Source organism: Apis dorsata, unplaced genomic scaffold (assembly GCF_000469605.1).
Source record: "Apis dorsata unplaced genomic scaffold, Apis dorsata 1.3 scaffold_86, whole genome shotgun sequence".
Lineage (NCBI taxonomy): Eukaryota > Metazoa > Arthropoda > Insecta > Hymenoptera > Apidae > Apis > Apis dorsata.
The window spans coordinates 188267-194619 of record NW_006263384.1 but is presented as its reverse complement, the minus strand read 5'-3'; positions in this window follow the sequence as shown (position 1 = coordinate 194619).

Genomic DNA, 6353 nt, shown 5'->3' with positions numbered 1-6353 from the left:
ACCCACCCCCTCCCGCGGCTCGATCATTTCCGCTCGCCCCCCCCAAGAGGACTTGTTACCAATTCCAGTTTGGATTGTAACTACATGGTAACCGTATGGTTCGGCGTGCCAGAATTTTCCGCGCTTCGATCAACGGGATTTAATGGAATTTCTTCGCAGCGTTTAATAGCTTCGATCCCTTTTTCTTTCTTCCTTTTCTTTATGATAAATTATTCTTCGGCTATAAATTTTTTTGGAAAATTCTCGTATCCGCGCGCCAATTGAACGATGCGTTTCGTTTAATTTTGGGTAACTTGGGAAATTATTTAGGATATTTAGAGAAATATTTGGCAACGGTTTTGTTATTTTGGATTAACGCATTAATCTCGAGAAATGTTAAAGTCATATCATAAGCGATGTAAATATATTGGAATTAATAGTTTTCCTTAATAACACGTTTAAACGAATGTGGATACCGAATTCGTTTCACTATGAACTTTCATACTCGTTTACCTTCGCTGGAGAGAAGAATTTGAAATAAGTCGAAACAAATATTTAAAGTTCCTATTTCGTTTAACCTTTCGATCATAATCTAGCTTTAATTGCTATTTGCATTCGAATTCATCGTTACATAGGTTTAATCGAAAATCGTGACTCGGTTATATATATTACATACGTGGATGAAAAAAACAATTTTATTACTCGAACTTAAACCTCGACCTCAACTTTCTGATCGAGATTTTAATCCAACGTTATTTTTTGGAGGGGTGGAAGGGGGGACGGTCATCGAATTTCGCATTCGAAGAAGGAAACGGTGGATGTTTATGGTTTCCTTGGACGGAATTTTCCATTCGGAACGATCGTTGTAGGAAACATCCACCTGGCCGGAACGCACGAATCCCACATATTCGGTAGCCGTTTAATTTCCCTCGGAACGATAATCGAATCCGTGTCCGGCGGGCGAGCGTGACGCTTATTGGCGTGCTGCACACGCGTGCACCACGGGGCACGGAATAATGACGGTGAATCGACGCCGGTAGGAAGTGTCCCATATGTCAAATCGTTGCTCCACGATCGAGACACGCCAGTAGTTTCTGCGTGTTGCGAAAGCGAGCGGTGGCGACGCTTCGAGGAGGACGAGGACGAACTGTGTGACGTCGCTCTCGCATTGTTCCACCCTTTCAAACGTGAAATCATCCTTCTCGTTTATGCAACTATTCTTATTTTTTTTTACGTAATTTAAACTCGCCTCAAGAAATTATCCCTTTCTCGACGCATTAATCGATATTTTTCAGAATTGCTATTGTTGCTATTTATCAATCGATGTTATATCAGTGGTATTTCAAAATCATCGAAAAAAATAAATTCGATGAATTGATTAAATCGAAAATCGATTTAAGAATTTAAGGATCTTAGTAAAATTGCAAATGTGTTTTAAAATTGATTAATATAATTTATTATAAATTAATATTATTTTTCAACCTAAAATATTGTATTTATCAATCGATGTTATATCAGTGGTATTTCAAAATTATTGAAAAAAATAAATTCGATGAACCGATAATTAATTTAAGAATTTAAGGATCTTAGTAAAATTGCAAATATATTTTAAAATTGATTAATATAATTTTATTCGATATTTTTCAACCTAAAATTGGTATTGTTGTTATTTATCAATCGATGTTATATCAGTGGTATTTTAAAATCATCGAAAAAAATTGGCCAATCACAGGGAGGCAAATTTGATGAATCGATAGTCGAAAATTTAAGAATTTAAGAATCTTAGTAAAATTGATTAATTATTTTCATAATTTTATTCAATATTTTTCAATCTAAAATCGGTATTGTTGATTTACCAATCAATATTATACCACTGGTATATCAAAATCATCGAAAAAAATAAATTCGATGAATCGATAGTCGAAAATCGATTTAAGAATTTAAGGATCTTAGTAAAATTGATTAATTATTTTCATAATTTCATTCGATATTTTTCAATCTAAAATTGGTATTGTTAATGTTATATCACTGGTATTTCAAAATCATCGAAAAAAATAAATCGCAGGGAGGCAAATTCGATAAACTGATAATTAAGAATTTAAGGATGTTAATAAAATTAATTCTCACAATTTTATTAACCTTTACACCGGTTATATAAGACTCGGCCCGATTATCTCACACTTTATATCTCTTTTGTTTCAGGAACGATCAGGAGGTATCGACGCGCTCGAGCTTGGTCACTTTTTTCTCGTGAATGGTAGTCAGGATCGAGGGATAATAATAGGCGAAATTTCTGCTGGTAGCGATTCGCAGGAAGTGACTTCCGGCGCGGCGTCGAAGCGGCAACTTCACGGATTCACCTGTGCTCCACGCGAATCCTCCAGGTGTCCCTTCCTGTCTCGTTGTGAGAAATTCCTAGACCGCGTGGGGAGCGTCTTTTATTAGCGGAACACGTCAATCATTATCATCGTGGATTTTTTTTATACGGACATATGGCCCCGAAACAACGAACTGTTGCAACTGTTAGAAGGTTAATTAATCGTCGGCAACTATTCGAACATATTCGTTCGAAATTGCGATATACTCCCGCGTACGTAATCTCGAAAGATCAAATAATTAAATTTAATTGAATCAAATATAATTAAATTTTCTTTATTAACAAAAATATATCGACAACCAATTTACACTACTATATTATTTTTATTTTTATACAAATAAAGAGCAAAACATTCGAAGTAATAAGAATCAAAAATGAACAAATAACACTCGTATTACCTCGATCCCACACGAATCTTATATATCAATTTTCCCAAGATTTTCGAGCTAAAAAGTTTCAACTCGAAAAGAAAACAAGGGAGAATTGTTCGAATTAACCAAAAAAGGAGGATCCAATCTCCAATAATATATCGACCATCGATGTTGATTCGAGGTGGCCGCGTAACTCGCGCCCCCCTCCTCCCCCTGTTTATCACATGGCGAGCCGGGCGTATTAAAGTGACAGAAATTGGCCGCGCCCGGGGCTCGGTGTCCAATGGACGGCGGCCGGTGGGTCCCCGTCATTTCCATATTGTAATGTCCCGTATCCTGTCGGGGCCGGCCGATATTATGCGCTAACAAACCATTTAGGCCAGGTGTTAAATTGTCTGTGACGGGTGGAACGGTCGATTCCCGATTCCGTCCGCGGGCCGCGGATAATTCTCGCGCGTGTGTGCGAGAGGTCGGGCCCCGGGGTCCACGAGCGTTAATGGCTGCAAATTGATCAGAAAAACGAGGCACGATGGGACCGTGCCGACTGAAAAAAAAGAGAGAGAGAGAGGGAGAGAAGGCTCGTTTCCTGTTTCACGGAGGGAGGGGGTCTCGACTCCGGTCGTCCCTCCTTCTCGTCGATCTCTCTTTTCGATCCTCTCCTCTAGGAGCCAGGTTATAATCGATTCGATCGGCCAATTCGTCGGACGGAGTCATTAGTGGAGACGGTCGTGGTGAAATTTAATCCTTGGCCGCCGCATCACGCGTATCTCTCGAGGTCTCTTTTCTTTTTCCATCCGTCCGAACGATCGTTCTCCCCGATAAGTGACCGGCCGCCGATCAAACTGTCCGCCTAATGCAGGCTAATAAGCCATAGGTGGAATAAAAGTCGTGGTTTTATTGATATCAACGGTTGTGCCGTGGATGTGCGATCCTTCACGCCATTGCTCACACTGGTGTCTCGATCTTGATACGGGTCTTTAGCATTTATACCCGCTTGGTAATAATAGCAAGAAGGTTTGTCGTTTAATAATAGTTGGAATTAAAAAGAAATAACAGCGGTAGCGTTATTATATAACAAACGTTTCGAATGGTGCAAGTTTAAGTTATTTTAATTCGTTGGTGAGTAGTAATGTGTCTAGAAAATAAAAAGAAATGTTTATTAAAGATCAAATTTTTAATTTCAAGGATGGAATATATAGATACATGGCTGTGACGATTATTATCGAAAGTTTACCACGGAATATAAACTTTTCTTATGAAATTCGAGAACGAATTTTCTTCGCTTAAATTCTAAAATATGCAAATCACTGTTCGATATTCGAGGGAATTGATTTCGAATTAATAAAAAAAAGTGATTTCAAACATTTGGCCGATGTGCAATTATTTTAAAGCTCGAAAAAAAGAAAAAGGAGGGGAGAAGAGGAAGACCCAGTGGATCCGCCGTCGACGCTTAATCGCTCTAAATTGGCCGGAAAACAGGCGAAAGGGGCCCCTGTGCGTTCGTTATACCGAAACGCGATTTTAATCTTCGCCCATCCTTCGACGATTTTAATGCCATTCATCGCCGATCTCTCAGCTTTTCCACGAATTTAATACCCTTCTTCTCTCCTTTTTCCCTTGTTCAACAACGCTTGCCAAAAAAGAAAAGAAAAGTCGTTTAATTCGTAAGCAACGTTTCATAATCATACAGCAATAAATATCGTAGGTATGAAATTTAAAGAATTCTTTCTGTTACGCGACACCTGCAGCGGCACCTTCGCGGAATAATTTCCCGCTTCCACGAGCATCTGTGAAATTTGTCCATCCCTCGGTGTAACTCTTGGTGTAAACGTCGACGAGGCCCCGATTAGCATCGGGGAGAAACGTAATTTATGCCCGTGGATTAAAATAAGGGCGAGTTTCTCTAAATTCTACACAACTCACAGCTGTCTCCTGATTGTTGTCCAACCACGACCAAACTTCTGCACGCTCCTCAACTGCTATCACGTTTATATTTATTAATTCTTTCAAATTCCAAAAAAACATTCGATGTTCAAATTTCATCACACCTTTCCTTCAACGTTTTCAACATCTCTTGCTATCTCCATTCTCTTTCTCACGAGTTGAAAAGAATTAAACACATTTCATACTATGCTATCACGTTTATATTTATTAATTCTTTCAAATTCCAAAAAAACATTCGATGTTCAAATTTCATCACACCTTTCCTTCAACGTTTTCAACATCTCTTGCTATCTCCATTCTCTTTCTCACGAGTTGAAAAGAATTGAACACATTTCATACTCCATCACCAAAATCGATTAGATCCACGAGAAGTCACGCACGAGAAAAAGAAAGAGAAAGAGAATATTGGAACAAGAGGATCTCAAGAGCGACTCGAAGCCATCGCTACTCGCGCGGTGTAGTAAGCGAGCATACCTCGTAGCGATAATTTCTCCGCGGAGAACGTGAAACACCATCGAATAAATGCGCGGTCCCACACAACTCGGGGCCCGACGCGCGGAGGAGGAGGAGGACGGAGTGATGGCGCGGCGCGGCGCGTTGGACAGAGACGGGGCGACGGGCGAGCGAGCGAGCGGTGGCTTCTGTGTGGGCCCCTAAGCAAGGCCCTGAGGGCCTTAAGTACGGCGGGGCGCCTTATCTCGCCTCGTTACTTCGCCTTAACGGCGGCGAATGCTTGAAATATCGGCGCGGCGGCTTCCGTAATTCCGTATAGAAACGCCGCTTAATTTGGCCATTAGCGAGGCCACGGTAATTCAGGCGGCCGCGATTGCGCTCCGGAAATCTCTGTGTGCTTGCCGATTTTCACCTGGCACGCCCCGTCTTATCGGGATTCCTCGAGAGCCGCCTTCCACCCGGAGTCGCGTCTCCGGGGGCGAGAACGCGGCTTCGTGTTGGCATTCGCCGACTTTTTCCTCCTCTCTCCCTCTCTCTTTCTCTCTCTGACGTGGCATTTTTAGCGAGGGATTTCGAGTTCGGACGATACGTCGAAGAAAGATTGAAATATAGGATGAATATGTGAGAAACGTAAGTGTACAGTTTGATTATTGGAAATGTTACGAGGTTGGGGTGATATTTAGGAATAATGAATTTAACAGTAAAATTATACGTGAGAATAAGAATTATTTCCCTTGTGTATTTTAATTTTTGTACAATTTTTGTACAAGTGATTTTTTAACGACACATTATTATATGTAACTCGTATATTATATATAACTATTATATGTAACTATTATATGTATCTCGAATTTTGTGTATACTTTAGATACATGCTGTGAGATTATTAGGACATAGACAAGTTAAAAGAAATAGAATAGAGTTTATTAGAGAGATTAGAAATAATAATTTTCATATCAAGATCGCGGTAATGTCAACGATACGAAAGAGGGAAGCTAGCTTAGCCTTCCAACCCTTGCCAACAGGCATCGCTTCCCATTCACCGGGCCAGGATCAGTTTCCATTAGCCCATCGAATTTGCACCCAATATCATCATCCGGCAGCATAAGCTATACATACGTAGGTACGTACGTGGCGGGCAAACAGTCGGTATATACGTGTCCCATTTAATTATACAACGGTGGTCATTATGCAAATAAGCGCGGCGTCATCGATAATTCGAGGCAGGG